This window comes from Lolium rigidum, chromosome 2 (genome assembly GCF_022539505.1).
Source record: "Lolium rigidum isolate FL_2022 chromosome 2, APGP_CSIRO_Lrig_0.1, whole genome shotgun sequence".
Classification (NCBI taxonomy): domain Eukaryota; kingdom Viridiplantae; phylum Streptophyta; class Magnoliopsida; order Poales; family Poaceae; genus Lolium; species Lolium rigidum.
Window position 1 is genome coordinate 40,503,872 of NC_061509.1, and position 20,446 is coordinate 40,524,317.

At 41.0% G+C, this 20,446-nt stretch overlaps 1 long non-coding RNA gene across 5 annotated transcripts; it reads right to left on the reverse strand.

Annotated features, from left to right (window-relative positions):
- Positions 1-15,249: 15,249 nt before the first annotated feature.
- On the reverse strand, positions 15,250-20,235 carry LOC124691625. Of its 5 annotated transcripts, XR_006999024.1 has the most exons (5): positions 19,635-20,235; positions 17,902-18,678; positions 17,746-17,803; positions 16,600-17,366; positions 15,250-15,562 (listed from the first exon to the last, which is right to left on the reverse strand). It is a non-coding gene; the product is annotated as an uncharacterized LOC124691625 (long non-coding RNA). The 5 variants fall into 5 exon arrangements; XR_006999023.1 differs by having other exon boundaries at positions 17,746-18,678; XR_006999025.1 differs by having other exon boundaries at positions 16,600-16,788; positions 16,910-18,678.
- Between the last annotated feature and the right edge of the window lie 211 nt (positions 20,236-20,446).

The window sequence follows — 20,446 nt, forward strand, 5'->3', positions numbered from 1 at the left end:
AGTAAGGAGCTGAAAATTTAGTTTTCAGAAATAATCAAGGTATGAGATATATGTGATATCTAAGACCTTATTGCAAGATGATAGAATATATTTTGGTGAGACTACATAAACTCATAAGTTTTATGGGAATGTACGAAGGTTGAAGACGCAAGGCGTCCCAATCCTCCAACTATTGGGGCACTAACGATATTCGCATATCCATGAAGTGATTGTCCTTAGTATGCACCGTTGCTAAGACTCGTCGTTTCGAAGCATCACGTGATGATCGGGTGTTATAGATTCTACGTGTGCTTACAACGGGTACAAGCCAGATTTGCACATGCGAATACTAAGGTTAAACTTTATGAGCCTAGCATGTACAGACATGGTCTCAGAAAGTTGTCATGAATTAATGGATAAAATTATGAGTGCAATTGTTCATCGTATTACAAAGTTACTAATAAGTGAAATCTAGAACACTTGTCATATGATGATCAACTTTAAAGTAAGAACCTCAAGGTTATTGGTATTTGACCAAGAAACCTAGAAGTTATTGATGTTGAAGTGTTTTTCGAATAATGAGGAAAGCTAAAAGAGAAACCGCCAAAGATATTCTGCGTAAAGAAAGAAAAGACTAGAAAGTCTAGCTCGGATGTATATAAATGATATACATGTTATGGATGTATTCCTAGTTTAGTCACGCAATGAAATTCTTGGGTATTAGTACTATATTGGTTGGTATGAAGTGTCATACAAAACAACACAATACAAGAATACAATGGCCTAAGTGACTGACAAGGAATATGATAGGAATACACGTCTGGAACAAAATAAAGTGTTATTATGTTCGTCGTTGGCATTCTATCCAGCCCTTAGAATTTATAATAAAGAACTTAATAATTGTTATTTTGCTCTGGTCAAATGAAAACAATGAGTTGTTCAAATTATGACATTACTCCATATACGATGGATAAGTTATTATAAATCTTAATGGTGAAACACACATACATAACACTGACGCTAAAATGCCATAAGGCAAATGATTTGAATTCCACTTATTTATGGAACCGCCATTTAGGTCATGTTAGAAAGGAACGCATGAAGGAACTCCATGCAAATGGATTTTTGGAGTCATTTGATTTTTGAATCATTTGGCGCTTGCAAATCTTTTCTAAAGAGAATGATTAAAATACCGTTCATAGGCCAAAAGTTGAACGGGCAACTAACTTAGTGGAAAAATACATGATGATGTATGTGGTTCATCGGGCATAGTTGTGTGCGGGAGATTCTTCTACTTCATGAAAACTTTCAACAATGAATTGAGTATATATATGTGGATATATTCAATAAGGAAGAAGTTTGAAACATTTGAATGGATTCAAATAAATTTCAGTATGAAGTGGAAATCATCGTAATAGAAATCAAATATCTATGATTGGATCATGGTGGAAATATTTGAATTACGAGTTTTAGCGAACATCTAAGAGAGTTATGAAATTGTTCTACAACTTACGTTTCTTGGAGTATCAAAGTGATGATGAAGTATCCAAGAGATATATCCAAACTTTGTTGGATCAATGATGAGATAAAATATTGATGCCATTATATTTTTGTGGATTATGCTTTAGTGACTACCGCTTTTACACTGAATAGAGCATCATAATGATCCGTTGAAATGACACCATACAAGTTATGGCATGGGTATAAACCCTAATAGTCAACCAAAATCGGATGAATGTCTTTGTTGGTTATCCCAGAGATTTAATTGGGAATTCTTCCCACGAGACAAAGACAAAAGTGTTTGTCAATGTTTCTTATTTCCGAGAAATTGTTTCGAGTGAAATATTTGAGTGGGAGGACAATATAATTTGATAAGGTTTATGAACCTGAGCATAATGATCAGAGTAGCGCAACATCGGATTTGGTTTCGGAAGCGGCCACGACGATCATGGCTCTCATGACTACAAAGTGTTTTAGCCATGGAGATCAAAGTACATATTGAACCTTTGTAGGTATGGTTTACTTTGTGATCAAATAAATGATTTGTGGACAAAGGATTGATTTTGAACAATGATAAACCAACTACAAAACAAAGAAGTTATGATGGACCCTGACTCCGTTAAAATGGCCATGCACCAGAAATCCAAGATAGATGAATACTTTATGAAAGTAAATGGATCTATGAAATTGATAGACTTGGATGAAATATCCTTGAAGAAAGCTTGACTTATCGAAAAATTGTTTACGACAAAGTTCAAAGAGTTGAATACGATAAGATTAGATCTTCCGTAACAATGCTTATAGTCTATGTGGATTGTTCTAGTAATCACTACATATTTCTTTTATGAGATATGCTAGTAGCTAGGATGGTAAAATACACTACTTAACAGAAGTATGTATACAAGATACAACCAAGAGTTTTGCTGGTCCGTGGAATACTAGATAGGTATACAAGCTTCAATTGGATGAAGTAAGTATCACGGAGTTGGAATCTTCACCAGATGAAATAATCAAAGAGTTTTTGATTTCATCAGAGACGATGAAGAGGCTTGCATTTGCAAGAAATTAAGTGGGAGCGCTAAGACACATTTATAATACTTTATGTAGGTGACATATAGTTGGTTATAAATGATGTAATTATATACTTGATTAAAAAGGTTTCATTGAGAATTAACTTCAATGAAAGGATATGGATCGAAACAAATTTAGTGTCAAAATCTATGAAGATAGATTGAAACACATAAATAAGTTTAAGTCAAAGTACATATGATGGATATTGAAGTAGTTCAATATAGAAATATTAAGAAAATGTTCTTGTCATGTGAAGGTCTAACAAGACTTGAGTGTATCTGACACTCAATGAGTAAAAAACACATGAGTGATTATAGATCACGAATAATATGTACACAATCAGATATCATGTGCTATAAAGTGTTATGAGCATATACCAGAATGATTCATATGATGATCATTGGATGACAGTAAGAATATCCTTGAGTACTTTAGAAGAACTAAGGATATATATATATATTTGTATGAAGAAATGACAAACAAATCGCTGTAAGGTGTTATACCGATATTGGTTTTGTCACATATAAAATATAATTTCAATCTCAAATTAGACTAAGTGTTGTTTAAAAGGTAGCACAATGAGCTAGAAGCTGTCTATGCTAGATTTAGAAGAGTTCTAAATATTGTGACGGATTCTACAAAAGAAGGCAGAGTATGTCATTATTTTGACAATGACAAAGGAAGTTAAGTCAAGAGGTTCTTTGAGAATTTGGTGTAATTCCGACGAGTCGGAACTTTGAAGCTATATTGTGTGTGACAATATTAGTGACATATTTCGGACAACGGAATTAAGGTTCCACCAGAAGATCAAATATATTTAATGCCAACTCATTTGGAAATGAGTGATGCGTTGAGACGCAAATGAATTACAAAATACATACGTTTCTGAGCGTGTCAGATCCGATGACTAAAAACCTCTCCCGTGAGCAATACATGATAAAGCACCGTAAGGCCAAGGTGTTATATCTTTACAAATGTAAACTAGATTATTGACTCTAGTGCAAGTGGGAGACTCGAAGGAGATATGCCCTAGAGGCAATAATAAAACGGTTATTATTTATATCTTTATGTTTATGATAAATGTTTATATATCATGCTATAATTGTATTAACCGAAACATTAGTACATGTGTGATATGTAGACAACAAGAAGTCCCTAGTATGCCTCTTAAACTAGCTTGTTGATTAATGGATGATTAGTTTCATAATCATGAACATTGGATGTTATTAATAACAAGGTTATATCATTATATGAATGATGTAATGGACACACCCAATTAAGCGTAGCATAAGATCTCGTCATTAAGTTATTTGCTATAAGCTTTCGATACATAGTTACCTAGTCCTTATGACCATGAGATCATGTAAATCACTTATACCGGAAAGGTACTTTGATTACATCAAACGCCACTCGCGTAAATGGGTGGTTATAAAGGTGGGATTAAGTATCCGTAAAGTATGAGTTGAGGCATATGGATCAACGGTGGGATTTGTCCATCCCGATGACGGATAGATATACTCTGGACCCTCTCGGTGGAATGTCGTCTAATGTCTTGCAAGCATATGAATAAGTTCATAAGAGACCACATACCACGGTACGAGTAAAGAGTACTTGTCAGGAGACGAGGATGAACAAGGTATAGAGTGATACCGAAGATCAAACCTCGGACAAGTAAAATATCGCGTGACAAAGGGAATTGGTATCATATGTGAATGGTTCATTCGATCACTAAAGTCATCATTGAATATGTGGGAGCCATTATGGATCTCCAGATCCCGCTATTGGTTATTGGTCGGAGTGAGTACTCAACCATGTCCGCATAGTTCACGAACCGTAGGGTGACACACTTAAAGTTTGATGTTGAAATGGTAGAACTTGAATATGGAATGGAGTTCGAATATTTGTTCGGAGTCCCGGATGAGATCCCGGACATCACGAGGAGTTCCGGAATGGTCCGGAGAATAAGATTCATATATAGTAAGTCATATTACAAGTTTGGAAATGATCCGGTGCATTTATGGCAGGTTCTAGAAGGTTCTAGAAAAGTCCGGAAGAAATCACCATGGAAAGTAGAGTCCCGGAGGGACTCCACCTTGCATGGCCAGCCAACCCTAAAGGGGAGGAGTCCAAGGTGGACTCCCCTAGGGTGGCCGGCCAACCCCCTCATGGAAGGGGGGAATCCCACCCCAAGTGGGATTCCCACCTTGGGTAGGTTTCCCTACATATGGGAGGTTTCATTGTTGGGGTCTTATTCGAAGATTTGGATACCAACACTTGGGGATTTCCACCTATATAATAAGGAGGAGAGGGAGGGGGCTGCCCACTCTTGGCCGCACCACCTAGGGCTGCCCTTGGTCGGCGCCCTAGCCTCCCCCTCTCTCCCCAAACCCTAGCGGTATCTCTCCTCCACCACATCCCGCACGCTTAAGCGAAGCTCCGCCGGATTTCTCCACCACCACCGACACCACGCCGTCGTGCTGTCGGATTCAAGAGGAGCTACTACTTCCGCTGCCCGCCGGAACGGGGAGGTGGACGTCGTCTTCATCAACAACCGAACGTGTGACCGAGTACGGAGGTGCTGCCCGTTCGTGGCGCCGGAACCGATCGTGATCAAGATCTTCTACGCGCTTTTGCAAGCGGCAAGTGAACGTCTACCGCAGCAACAAGAGCCTCATCTTGTAGGCTTTGGAATCTCTTCAAGGGTGAGACTCGATACCCCCTCGTTGCTACCGTCTTCTAGATTGCATCTTGGCTTGGATTGCGTGTTCGCGGTAGGAATTTTTTTGTTTTCTGTGCAACGTTATCCTACACGACGGCGCGGCCAACAATGGCTTCGGCCGCCGCTCTCTCCACCAATGGGAGGGCCGGCTTCTCCACATGGCGTGCTACCCAGCGCCGCCGGACTCCCGCGCGCCGGGAGGGTGGCGACTCAGCGCGGGCGACATCCTGATCCCGCCGCCGATGACTCGGGCCGCCCTCGAGGCGGAGATCGACGCGGTGTGATACGTCTCCAACGTATCGATAATTTCTTGTGTTCCATGCCACATTATTGATGTTATCTACATGTTATATGCACACTTTATGTCATATTCGTGCATTTTCTGGAACTAACCTATTAACAAGATGCCGAAGTGCCGCTCTCGTTTTCTGCTGTTTTTGGTTTCGGAAATCCTAGTAACGAAATATTCTCGGAATCGGACGAAATCAACGCCAAAGTTCCTATTTTCATCGGAAGCATCCGAACACCCGGGAAGGACCGGAGGGGGGCCACGGGGCCACCAAACCCTAGGGCCGGCGCGGCCGGAGGGGGCCGCGCCGCCCTATGGTGTGGCCCCCCGTCAGCCCTCCTGCGCCGCCTCTTCGCCTATATAAAGCCCCCGGATCAGAAAACCCGATACCAATTGACGAAACCCACGTAAACCTGCCGGAGCCGCCGCCATCGCGAAGCCAAGATCCGGGGACAGGATCTCTGTTCCGGCACCCTGCCGGAGCGGGGAAGTGCCCCCGGAAGGCTTCTCCATCGACACCGCTGCCATCTCCACCGCCATCTTCATCACCGCTGCTGCTCCCATGAGGAGGGAGTAGTTCTCCATCGAGGCTCGGGGCTGTACCGGTAGCTATGTGGTTCATCTCTCTCCTATGTGTTTCAATACAATAATCTCATGAGCTGCCCTACATGATTGAGATTCATATGATGATGCTTGTAATCTAGATGTCATTATGCTAGTCAAGTGAGTTTTACTTATGTGATCTCCGGAGACTCCTAGTCCCACGTGTGTAAAGGTGACGAGTGTGTGCACCGTGTGGGTCTCTTAGGCCATATTTCACTGAATACTTACTCATTGAATGGCATAGTGAGGTGCTTATTTATATCTCTTTATGATTGCAGCATGTTTGTATCACTACTATCTATGTGCAACTCTAGTGATTTGTTATTAAAGTAGTTTTATTCCTCCTGCATGTGTGCAAAGGTGACAGTGCGTGCACCGTGTTAGTACTTGGTTTATGCTATGATCAAGATCTCTTGTAGATTGCGAAGTTAACTATTGCTATGATAATATTGATGTGATCTATTCCTCCTACATATGCATGAAGGTGACAAGTGTGCATGCTATGCTAGTACTTGGTTTAGTAGCGTTGATCTATCTTACACTAAAGGTTACTTAAACATGAGCATTATTGTGGAGCTTGTTAACTCCGGCATTGAGGGTTCGTGTAATCCTACGCAATGTGTTCATCATCCAACAAAAGTGTAGAGTATGCATTTATCTATTCTGTTATGTGATCAATGTTGAGAGTGTCCACTAGTGAAAGTGTAATCCCTAGGCCTTGTTCCTAAATACCGCTGCGTTACTACCGCTTGTTTACTCGTTTTACTGCGTTACATTACTCGCTACAATACCACCACCATCAACTACACGCCAAGCACTTTTCTCGCCACCGTTGCTACTGCTCATACTTATTTATACCACCTGTATTTCACTATCTCTTCGCCGAACTAGTGCACCTATTTGGTGTGTTGGGGACACAAGAGACTTCTTGCTTTGTGGTTGCAGGGTTGCATGAGAGGGATATCTTTGACCTCTTCCTCCCCGAGTTCGATAAACCTTGGGTATCCACTTAAGGGAAACTTGTCTGCTGTTCTACAAACCTCCGCACTTGGAGGCCCAACACTGTCTACAGGAAAGGAGGGGGAACGTAGACATCAAGCACTTTTCTGGCGCCGTTGCCGGGGAGGAAAGGTAAAAAGGCACTCATACTACGGTCTCAGGTAAAGTAATTTTCTGGCGCCGTTGTGTGTGTGCTCGAAGCTATTTCCTTTAGATCCTGCAATTGCATCTTGTTGTTTCTTGTTTACACTAGTTTGGCATAATGGACAACAATGAGCTTCTTGTTCTATTTCCTGATTTAAAACATGGATTGTTTGATGCGAAAATTAAAAAACCTATGAAATCTTATTTGCATGCCGGTAGTAATATTAGTATGAACGCTTTGAACACCAATGTTGCTAATGATATAGAAAGTTCTAAGCTTGGGGAAGCTGGTTTTCATGATATTTTTAGTCCCCCAAGCATTGAGGAGAAAATTTTCTTTGATGATACTTTGCCTCCTATTTCTGATGATGATAATGATAGTGGTCTTTTTGTGCCACTTACTGCTGAGAGTAAATTTTGTTGTGATTATACTATGCCTCCTACACTTGATGAGAATAATAATGATAGCTACTTTGTTGAATTTGCTCCCACTACAACTAATAAATTTGACTATGCTTATGTGGAGAGTAATAATTTTATGCATGAGACTCATGATAAGAATGCTTTATGTGATAGTTATATTGTTGAGTTTGCTCATGATGCTACTGAAAGTTATTATGAGAGAGGAAAATATGGTTGTAGAAATTTTCATGTTACTAAAATGCCTCTCTATGTGCTGAAATTTTTGATGCTACACTTGTTTTATCTTCCTATGCTTGTTACTTTGCTCTTCATGAACTTGTTTATTTACAAGATTCCCATGCATAGGAAGCATGTTAGACTTAAATGTGTTTTGAATTTGCCTCTTGATGCTCTCTTTTGCTTCACATACTATCTCTTGCGAGTGCATCATTAAAACTGCTGAGCCCATCTTAATGGCTAAAAAGAAAGAACTTCTTGGGAGATAACCCATGTGTTATTTTGCTACAGTACTTTGTTTTATATTTGTGTCTTGGAAGTTGTTTACTACTGTAGCAACCTCTCCTTATCTTAGTTTTGAGTTTTGTTGTGACAAGTTAAGCCGTTGATAGAAAAGTAAGTACTAGATTTGGATTACTGCGCAGTTCCAGATTTCTTTGCTGTCACGAATCTGAGCCCACTGCCCTGCAGGAAGCTCAGAAAATTATGCCAATTTACGTGCATGATCCTCAGATATGTACGCAACTTTCATTCAATTTGAGCATTTTCGTTTGAGCAGGTCTGGTGGCCTAATAAAATCCATCTTTACGGACTGTTCTGTTTTGACAGATTCTGCCTTTTATTTCGCATTGCCTCTTTCGCTATGTTGGATGAATTTCTTTGATCCACTAATGTCCAGTAGCATTATGCAATGTCCAGAAGTGTTAAGAATGATTGTGTCACCTCTGAATATGTCAATTTATATTGTGCACTAACCCTCTAATGAGTTGTTTCGAGTTTGGTGTGGAGGAAGTTTTCAAGGGTCAAGAGAGGAGGATGATATACTATGATCAAGGAGAGTGAAAGCTCTAAGCTTGGGGATGCACCCGGTGGTTCACCCCTGCATATATCAAGAAGACTCAAGCGTCTAAGCTTGGGGATGCCCAAGGCATCCCCTTCTTCATCGACAACATTATCGGGTTCCTCCCCTGAAACTATATTTTTATTCCATCACATCTTATGTGCTTTTTCTTGGAGCGTCTCGTTTGTTTGCTTTTGTTTTTGTTTGTGTTTGAATAAATTGGATTACATCATGCTTGTGTGGGAGAGAGACACGCTCCGCTGGTTCGTATGAACACATGTGTTCTTAGCTCATAATATTCATGGCGAAGTTTCCTCTTCGTTAAATTGTTATATGGTTGGAATTGGAAAATGATACATGTAGTAATTGCTATAATGTCTTGGGTAATGTGATACTTGGCAATTGTTGTGCTCATGTTTAAGCTCTTGCATCATATACTTTGCACCTATTAGTGAAGAAATACATAGAGCATGCTAAAATTTGGTTTGCATATTTGGTTTCTCTAAAGTCTAGATAATTTCTAGTTTTGAGTTTGAACAACAAGGAAGACGGTGTAGAGTCTTATAATGTTTACAATATGTCTTTTATGTGAGTTTTGCTGTACCGTTCATCCTTGTGTTTGTTTCAAATAACCTTGCTAGCCTAAACCTTGTATCGAGAGGGAATACTTCTCATGCATCCAAAATCCTTGAGCCAACCACTATGCCATTTGTGTCCACCATACCTACCTATACTACATGGTATTTTCCCGCCATTCCAAAGTAAATTGCTTGAGTGCTACCTTTAAAATTCCATCATTCACCTTTGCAATATATAGCTCATGGGACAAATAGCTTAAAAATTATTGTGGTATTGAATATGTAATTATGCACTTTATCTCTTATTAAGTTGCTTGTTGTGCGATAACCATGTTTACTGGGGAACGCCATCAACTCATTGTTGAATTTCATGTGAGTTGCTATGCATGTTCGTCTTGTCTGAAGTAAGGGCGATCTACACCGAGTTGAATGGTTTGAGCATGCATATTGTGAGAGAAGAACATTGGGCCGCTAACTAAAGCCATGATTCATGGTGGAAGTTTCAGTTTTGGACAAACATCCTCAAATCTCTAATGAGAAAAGAATTAATTGTTGTCAAATGCTTAAAGCATTAAAAGAGGAGTCCATTATCTCGTTGTCTATGTTGTCCCGGTATGGATGTCTAAGTTGAGAATAATCAAAAGCGAGAAATCCAAATGCGAGCTTTCTCCTTAGACCTTTGTACAGGCGGCATAGAGGTACCCCTTTGTGAAACTTGGTTAAAGCATATGTATTGCGGTGATAATCCAGGTAGTCCAAGCTAATTAGGACAAGGTGCGGGCACTATTAGTACACTATGCATGAGGCTTGCAACTTATAAGATATAATTTACATGATGCATATGCTTTATTACTACCGTTGACAAAATTGTTTCATGTTTTCAAAATCAAAGCTCTAGCACAAATATAGCAATCGATGCTTTTCCTCTATGAGGACCATTCTTTTACTTTCAATGTTGAGTCAGTTCACCTATTTCTCTCCACCTCAAGAAGCAAACACTTGTGTGAACTGTGCATTGATTCCTACATATTCGCTTATTGCACTTATTATATTACTCTATGTTGACAATATCCATGAGATATACATGTTACAAGTTGAAAGCAACCGCTGAAACTTAATCTTCTTTTGTGTTGCTTCAATACCTTTACTTTGAATTATTGCTTTATGAGTTAACTCTTATGCAAGACTTATTGATGCTTGTCTTGAAGTGCTATTCATGAAAAGTCTTTGCTATATGATTCAGTTGTTTACTCATGTCATACACATTGTTTTGATCGCTGCATTCTCTACATATGCCTTACAAATAGTATGATCAAGATTATGATGGCATGTCACTCCAGAAATTATCTTTGTTATCGTTTTTACTCGCTCGGGACGAGCAGTAACTAAGCTTGGGGATGCTGATACGTCTCCAACGTATCGATAATTTCTTGTGTTCCATGCCACATTATTGATGTTATCTACATGTTATATGCACACTTTATGTCATATTCGTGCATTTTCCGGAACTAACCTATTAACAAGATGCCGAAGTGCCGCTTCCTGTTTTCCGCTGTTTTTGGTTTCGTAAATCCTAGTAACGAAATATTCTCGGAATCGGACGAAATCAACGCCAAAGTTCCTATTTTCATCGGAAGCATCCGGAACACCCGGGAAGGACCGGAGGGGGGCCACAGGGCCACCAAACCCTAGGCCGGCGCGGCCGCAGGGGGCCGCGCCGCCCTATGGTGTGGCCCCCCGTCAGCCCTCTCCGCGCCGCCTCTTCGCCTATATAAAGCCCCCGGATCAGAAAACCCGATACCAATTGACGAAACCCACGGAAACCTGCCGCGAGCCGCCGCCATCGCGAAGCCAAGATCCGGGGGACAGGATCTCTGTTCCGGCACCCTGCCGGAGCGGGGAAGTGCCCCCGGAAGGCTTCTCCATCGACACCGCTGCCATCTCCACCGCCATCTTCATCACCGCTGCTGCTCCCATGAGGAGGGAGTAGTTCTCCATCGAGGCTCGGGGCTGTACCGGTAGCTATGTGGTTCATCTCTCTCCTATGTGTTTCAATACAATAATCTCATGAGCTGCCCTACATGATTGAGATTCATATGATGATGCTTGTAATCTAGATGTCATTATGCTAGTCAAGTGAGTTTTACTTATGTGATCTCCGGAGACTCCTAGTCCCACGTGTGTAAAGGTGACAGTGTGTGCACCGTGTGGGTCTCTTAGGCCATATTTCACAGAATACTTACTCATTGAATGGCATAGTGAGGTGCTTATTTATATCTCTTTATGATTGCAGCATGTTTGTATCACTACTATCTATGTGCAACTCTAGTGATTTGTTATTAAAGTAGTTTTATTCCTCCTGCATGTGTGCAAAGGTGACAAGTGCGTGCACCGTGTTAGTACTTGGTTTATGCTATGATCAAGATCTCTTGTAGATTGCGAAGTTAACTATTGCTATGATAATATTGATGTGATCTATTCCTCCTACATATGCATGAAGGTGACAGTGTGCATGCTATGCTAGTACTTGGTTTAGTAGCGTTGATCTATCTTACACTAAAGGTTACTTAAACATGAGCATTATTGTGGAGCTTGTTAACTCCGGCATTGAGGGTTCGTGTAATCCTACGCAATGTGTTCATCATCCAACAAAAGTGTAGAGTATGCATTTATCTATTCTGTTATGTGATCAATGTTGAGAGTGTCCACTAGTGAAAGTGTAATCCCTAGGCCTTGTTCCTAAATACTGCTGCGTTACTACTGCTTGTTTACTCGTTTTACTGCAAGTTACTATCGCTACAATACCACCACCATCAACTACACGCCAAGCACTTTTCTCGCCACCGTTGCTACTGCTCATACTTATTTATACCACCTGTATTTCACTATCTCTTCGCCGAACTAGTGCACCTATTTGGTGTGTTGGGGACACAAGAGACTTCTTGCTTTGTGGTTGCAGGGTTGCATGAGAGGGATATCTTTGACCTCTTCCTCCCTGAGTTCGATAAACCTTGGGTATCCACTTAAGGGAAACTTGCTGCTGTTCTACAAACCTCTGCACTTGGAGGCCCAACACTGTCTACAGGAAAGGAGGGGGAACGTAGACATCACGGTGCTCGTCACTCTCAGTGACGAGCAGCGCGCGGATCCGCGCTTCTTCCCCGACAACTACGACTCATGGAGCGACTTCTTCTGGCGCAGGTACGAGCGCGAGCTCGCCGCGTATGACGGCCCTCCTCGTCCTCCGGCAAGGAACAACGCCGCCGGCCGCCGCTGGTGGTGGAGTTCGCCTAACCGCACCCTCGCCAATGTGCTCGCGCACATCGAGGATGGAAACTCCCCAGTTCTGGCGGGACTGGGAGCGCTAGGAGGTGGAGCAGCAGCGGCGGATGCTGGACCTAGTCGCCGTAGGCCTCGGCAAGGAACGCCCCGTCCAGGCCCGTCGAGCTGATCAAGCTCGAGGAGAGCAGCGACGACGACCTCTACCGACCGATGCCGCCACGCGCCGGCGACCCTGGCCAGGGTTCGAGTCGCTGGTACGAGGCGCCACCGCCCCAGGACGCCGGCAACTCCAGCAACAACGACGACGGCGGCGACTACACGACCTTCTACCACCATTTCGGCATGTAGAAGGCCGCTTTTAGTTTAAGTTTTAGTTTTCCTAACGTCGAATTCAAATATATGTACGAATTCGGCCTACTTATGTACGAACTCGCATATATATGTTAAATACCATTAAATTCCGCTTATGTTTGAATGAGTTTCGCCCATTTTTGTCTGAATTCGTCGTATTTTGTCAAAAACTTACATCCATCCTGGGCTCGCCGCTGGAAAAAATGGGCTCCCTAGGCCAAAACTTACATCCATCCGGCGCTAAATAGCGCCGGATTTGGGCGTGGGGAGCCCAACGGCTGGGATGCTCTAACCTTGAAAAAGAATAGAATGTCACGGACGAGACTGATCCGGATCTAGCCGCATCACTATGTAGTTTCCACGAAATATGTACATGCTTCATTGGTAAATTACTAGTACTTTGTTACAACTCAGTAGGCGCTTCTACTGATTTCTTGTTATGCTTTCCATCCTAATTGTATATATTCCATTACTTAACCATGTAACATACCTACTTACCAGTTACCATCCATGCTTCCAGTAACAACAATGATCGCTACATCACTAACCCTCATGTGCTTCCAAATTTACATGCTACATATCTTTGCTTTCTCGATGCAATGTAAATACATGGATAAAACTTATATCTTCTTTTGTTATTTCTAGCAGATGTTTTACAGCTGCATGGTGATTACCCACGACGAGGAGGTTGACGATACCCTGCTATTCATCTTCGATCTATCCTAGCTGCTCACACTTGTCGCTCCGATCTTGTCGCCGCTCTTCCTTAAAACACCTGCCTAAAAGGCAATGCCGATGTTAGCATATGTCTTTTGAATGGGCATGCTTCAACTATGTGTACTGCAAAGTCGACCCTGCTACCACTGGCGTCCAGGTGAATGTGCCCTCGCCATAAAGGTGGATCATGGTGGCATTATTCCCAGGCGACTAAACCATGTGGGATCATTTTTGTTGTATGTGGAAGCAAAATATGTTATTTTTAGAACCAAATACATTTTAGTTTAATTAGAAGCATTGGAAGCAATAATGTATGAACAAATATTTGTACATGGTATTATGTGTTAAATGCGAAGCAAACAATATTTTCTTTGGACGCAATGGATCATAGAAACAATATTGATTGATTGAAAGCAATTAATGCTACACCCAAAGAATTCCATGGTTGTACCAATGGAAAATCTACAACCTTTGAAGAACTAGTATAAATGCCCGTGCGTTGCCACGGGAAAACAAGACATGAAGAGAGGTGATTTTATTTTGATAGTCGCTACAAGCACGATGATTTGTAGTTTCGATCCAACGTTATACGCCGACATTTTTATTCCTCCTCCTAAATCTTGACCAATAGCATGTGCTTTTTTGTCTCTTCTAAACCTATAGAACAATCTAGCGATTTCGTACCATATTAGCCATCCTTGCTTAAGACAATAGGTAATTGCAAATGCCTTGCAACAGGGTTATAAATACTCTAATGGTTCTACACCAATCATGTCAAACATGTAATCTTAAAATTATTGTACACATCAAACGTTAATTGTCAAAGTTTATGCACACACATAATATTATGTGTAACTCAAGACCTAAGCACTAAACAGATACTTCGAGAAATAAAACAAGGTTTAGTATGCCCGTGCCTTGCGACGGGCTTGAATTGAGCTAGACATCTTCAGTTTGAAGCATATTTGATCTCGCCAAAATTTAAATGCACTTAAATAAGAGAAAAACTCGCCATTTACCTTACAATCCTTCTTTGCATCATTGGATATCTAAAGTATAAAGTCGCATGCAAAAAAATTAACATGAGAAAAGCACTAAATAAAATATATCTTCCTAAATTGCCAAAACATGTCTTAAGGTTTTTTTCTGGGAAAACCGTCAAGTGAGGTCTACATTGCACTGTAACTACAAGTTAATACATTGCATGCTAAACCTATTTTGCAAGAAGAGAAACAACGGTAAAAATACACGTCTTTGTCTCAGAGCTCACAACATAGGTAAAAATACACGTCTTTGTCTCAGAGCTCACAACATAGCCATCTGTCTGAATGTTGTCGTTGAATATTGTTAGGTAAGACCTAATCTGAATGTTTAACTCCCTATGGATGTTGTTCCTATTGAAAGAAAAAATAGTCTTTAAATTTTAGGTCTGAATTCAGGGGCCTTCCTATATTATCTATTAATACATATTTCATTATTGTTTAATACAGATATTATGTAATATTTTCTCTACACAATTCCAAGCATTCCATAGTACTCAACTAAGAAGACCAATGTATAGTATAAAGTTGATCTAACTGGTACACTCGCAACTGTTCATGCATTACAAGCAATCTTCGTTTCACTTGACTCTTCCCACTTCAGTACTACACACATATATCTAAGCACAGTACACCATCATAAAAGATGATCCAATAATTTTACTAATTGTCACCTCCTAGCTAGAAGCTTAGTCGTAATCTTTGCAAGCTATATTCTTCAATCAAGAAGTGTCTTGGTCATGTACATCGGCTTTTTCTAATCTTCTACCAAACTCTATGCATCAGTTTCTGCCAGGCTTCAGTTTACACCTACAATTTAAAAGGAGGGAAACATGTGACAAGATGGAAAAATGCACATACTCGCGGCACTGAACCACTAATTTAAAGCCAGCCTCCCAGTTCAGTCAGTCCTACTTCATTACTTCCAAACAAAAAACACGATAATCGCAAGTTGCAAGAGCATTGGTCGATGTAGCCAGCTCGTCAGATGGAAGTAATACAAATGTGTTCATGCCTAATTACTAATGAGATCATTACCTATCTACCTATCTGCAAAATCAGTTCACTATGCAAACAACAACATGAATTCGTGGAAATTCTTCACATCATCTTACCTCAATGATAGATTAAGAGATAAAACTTTATATCTTTAAAGTGAACAATAGTTACAACCATTGAACACCATGTAGACTTAAATTAAATAGTCAGAGCACAAAACATAGGTTTAAAATTACATCATGATCCTTTAAAGAAGCATGTGAAAACAAAAACTGACTAAACATGGTAAAAAAGGAGGCAATGCTACTTGATCTATTGATTTTCCTTTTCTTCTTCCGTGAGAAAATTACCTATTGATCTCTTGGATGTCCTAGTTGTTCAATTGAGAGAAGAACTAAAATATAGACATAGACATTCTTTTCTTCAAATTCGTTTCAGAAAGTTTACACTATCCCTAAATCATAAGTCAAGTGAAACTAAATTTTAAACAGGCACGGAACTCTATATCTGTGTGAAATGAAAAGCTAATGGCACATAAATTCTGACCATGGGCATCTTTGAACTTGGGATGACAATAGCACCAAAGAAACAAGAGAAACACCAGTCATTTCAACAGGTTAAGGACACGAGTGATCATCGTAGCACAAGCTGACACTCAATAGGTGGCCAACATAAGTAGCTCCTATCTTCGGCGGCTTGAGTAAAAGAAGCATTCAGATTTAAACACCCAGAGCGGTACAAAAGAAACACATCAAGATTTCCATCTTATCAATACCATTGGGAGTTCAACTTACCCAAAAGCAATAAAACTTTTTAGAAAAGGATAGCGAAAAGGGCGCAGTACAGACCTTGAAGAGGCGGCGGTCGAAGCTTAGTTGCACGTCCGTGAAAGCAACACCATTGTCTCCAGCGCTTCAGGGCCTGGTCCAGACATGCGAGCAACACCATCGTCCCCAGCGCTGGATCCACCCCTTCTCTTCCTTGGCGGTGCCGCAGCTGCCTTGGCGTTCACGTGTGGCATGGGGGTTTAGCTGAACCTGAATCGTACATACAAAATCCTCAGAAAAAATATTGCAGTAATAACTCTATAGAGAACTGGAGTGATGAGAAAGGATTTGATTTGCATCACAACAGAGAAGAAAAATATCAATTAATTACGCAATTTGAGAGTAGGGTTACTGCCAATGTCGAGTACGAGCTCGGATGGATGTATCTCCACTTGACAACAGTGAAGCACCACCAGGGTGGGGTGGGGCAATGGGGCGGTTGCTCGGAGCGAGCCCTCCGGCAGGGGTGCGGCCTCCACGATGTGCCGGTGATGGAGAGCGAGCACGCAGGTAGGAGTTAAGGCTTCCACTCTGTCCAGCCTACGGTGAAACACAATGAGCTCCTTCGATTTGTCACATCTGTGAAGCCAGTGCCCACGGCTGCTGTGGTAGCTCCCCCTTCCGGCCACCAGCCTTCCCAAACATCTTGCACCTGCTTCTTTAGCCAAATTTCATGGTATCATAGCCTTTGGCTTGGGAATTCTGCAATAGTCGATGCATGCTAATGAATCCATCAGTGAGGTTCGTTAGATGCATTGCATGGCATCATAGCCTCTATCTTGGAAATTCTGCAATAGTCGATGCATGCTAATGAATCCATCAGTGGAAAATGAAAAACTGAATATTTAGCTGCACAACTAAAATATGGGTGATTTTATTTTTTTCTTCTATGATTTCAGATACAGACCACACAAGGCACACGGCAAGGCAGTCATCACTGAACCCATTTCTTTCCCTCCTTGAAGTAGAGAACACTGATTCTAGCAAACTTACTCTCCAACTATAGCACACGATTATCTAATTACAAGTTTTTTTTATCTTTATGGTCTTCATAATAGACATTTTTATTTCAACTTTTGAAATCACGACATCCCAATGTATATTTCTATATATGCTTTAGTGGTTAAAGACAAAAGATAGTTCCATACAATTCCAGTGTATTACTACCTAGTACTTGTCAGGTAAGTATCATGATCCTTGGCTGCAGCGTGCGGTGCCTAGCATTCTGGAATCCATTGGACGGAGATTTTTTTTGTTAATCAGGTGATATACAAGAGTATATTTAAGCAGGTAAATATGGAATGGGTTTTGTGAATCAATCACCTTGCTTCGCTAACCATTAAAGGTAGACAGCACATACCAATTTCCTTTGCTTTCTTCTCCTCCCATCTCCGCATTATATTTTCTGACTCAATTAGTCTGATGGCGAACAATAAAAAGTAATATGATGCAAACAACTTTTTTAGAAAAGGATAAACATGAACCTGAAACAAAATTCAGTAAATAAAATACTAAATTTTCAATAAAGAATTCCAAATCATATTTAACTATTTGTTACAAAAGTTGTTATTTCTATCATCACGTAACTATCTCTCGAAGCATTGAATCAAATATTGTTGGTTAAGCTAAATCTTGTAGACACTTAAATCATGCTTAAAGGCGCCCGAGAAGTTTTACTGCACAATATATTACTAATTTCTTATAGGAGTTTTCATTTTCCATGGACCGACCAAGTGACAAGATTAAACATGAAATAATTGCCTACTTACCCCCAGCTTACATGTAATCATATCAAGAATTCAAGACCACGATTTTAAACAAGAACCATCAGTGACTTAGTGTAGATGTAGTGTGCAGGTATTTAGGAGACCAGCCAACAAGCAAAGGTGTGGGATGTACTGTGTCTCCTCGGCCCCGCTGCCGCGTCGATAGAACCATGTCGCCCTTGCGCCACCATCGCTACTTAACTATAAGTATAGGACACATAGTACCATTGCGAAATTTTATACCTGTCGTCCTCAAAATAGTAAATATAAACCTTCAGAAATTGCATCCTTCTTTTCCTCCTGCCAGCATCATCCCACCGCCATGTTCTGAATACTGTCAAGTTGTATTCTAAGTTAAAGTAGCACCATGTAGTCTCTGTAAATAGTAAAACATAAGAATTTTTCAAGGAGTTTATTTTTAACCATTCATTGATTTGTTAAACAATTCTTCAGATGATGACAGTTTTGGTCATTCATCAACGATAATAAGATCCGCTACAACTTTCATGAAAAGGATACAAACATTCACCAGCGACAAGAGGATCAGCTACATCTTTGACGCAAATCCGGTTTCAGTACTTGTTGCAATAATAAACACCAAATTTCACTCTTTAATATTATCACAAAGCAAATTTGATTTAAGAAAAGCTAACAAGATAGCTACATATCTGATAGAAATTATGAAGAAAATTATGCCGACATATCATTTCTGTATACAAAATCATATTTCAAAAAGGAATGGTAGAATATTATAGAACAACTTACAATTGGGTTTTATTCTTAAGATAAAAAAGAGAAACATTCATATGGTTTGCTTGGTTAAATTTTTTTGGTTAAAAGATACATATAGAATAACTTGATAGGCGTGCCTCTCCTAAATCAAGCCGTTATGTGAATTGCGTATAGAATGAAGGCATAGCAAGGATTGCACACTTCCAGACTGTGGCAGGCAAAATTGGCTGCAAACACAACTTAATATATTACGGTTTGTTGCTAGCTGAAATAGTCTGGTGACAAAAACGTACATAATCAAGACCAAATATCTGGATCGTAGAGAAAATCAGATCAATTAAAAAGATTTTTCTGAAGTCCTAATACTTCTCCTAGAGCATGTCATATTGATACTGCTGATAAAGTCACGGGAAACATATATTGGAAATATGACAGAAACCTGACACTGGTACGGCCGTAATTCCTTGATGCAGAAGTGCAAAAATGACACAGTAAACATCACACAAAAACCTACAAGCATCCATGGTAAATCCGGACAGATCTGGGTGATGTGAGTACCGGATTAGGTCGGCGTGGTCTCGGAGGGATCTTGGCAGCTGGGTTGGAGGGATCTCGTGCGCCCAGGCCCCATCCTGCTCCTCCTCCGCCATGGAAAGTGGTCGTAGGGATTTTGCTAGCTGCGATATCTCGGTCGCTCGCCACAATATCTCCACGAGCTAATCATCGTGGCCGCCGCCAAACCCGTATCCGCCTTTTGCGACGCCGTCGCCGTGGAGGAGATCGATCCACAACGACGCGACCTGTATCCGCCCCCTGCGACGTCGTCACCGTGGAGGAGATCAGGCCACAACGACGTGGCGATCTCGGCCGCCGCGGGAAGACGGAAACCAGTCTTCGGGGACCAAGGCAGCGCCGCCGCAGTCTGCGTAGTGGAACGCCAACTCGCCTCCTCTGGCCTTCACTGCGACGGCAACCATGGCGATAGGGAGATAATGGGGAGGGGATACTGCGACGGTGGCCATGGCGAGTGGGAGAAAATCGGGAGGGGATAGATGCACGCGAAGAGAGGGATTCGTGGTCGTGGGTGTTGTGCAGCGTTGGAAATGGTTTTGTTGGGCTTGGCCCATTCGGCCACGACAACGCGCGTGGAAGTGGGACGACGAAGGGGTTTGGTCGTAGTGGCAGAATAGGGAACATGTTCCTCCTTTTTAAGTAGTGTAGAAACTGATTGACCACCAAAAGAAAAGTATTCTTGGTAGGAAGCAAATTTAAGTTGTACTCTAAATTAAGGTTGCCGAAAAAAAAATCTTTCATAAGGAAGCAAACCTGAATATCATTTGAAACTGAAGTTGCTTCTAAGGAAACAAACT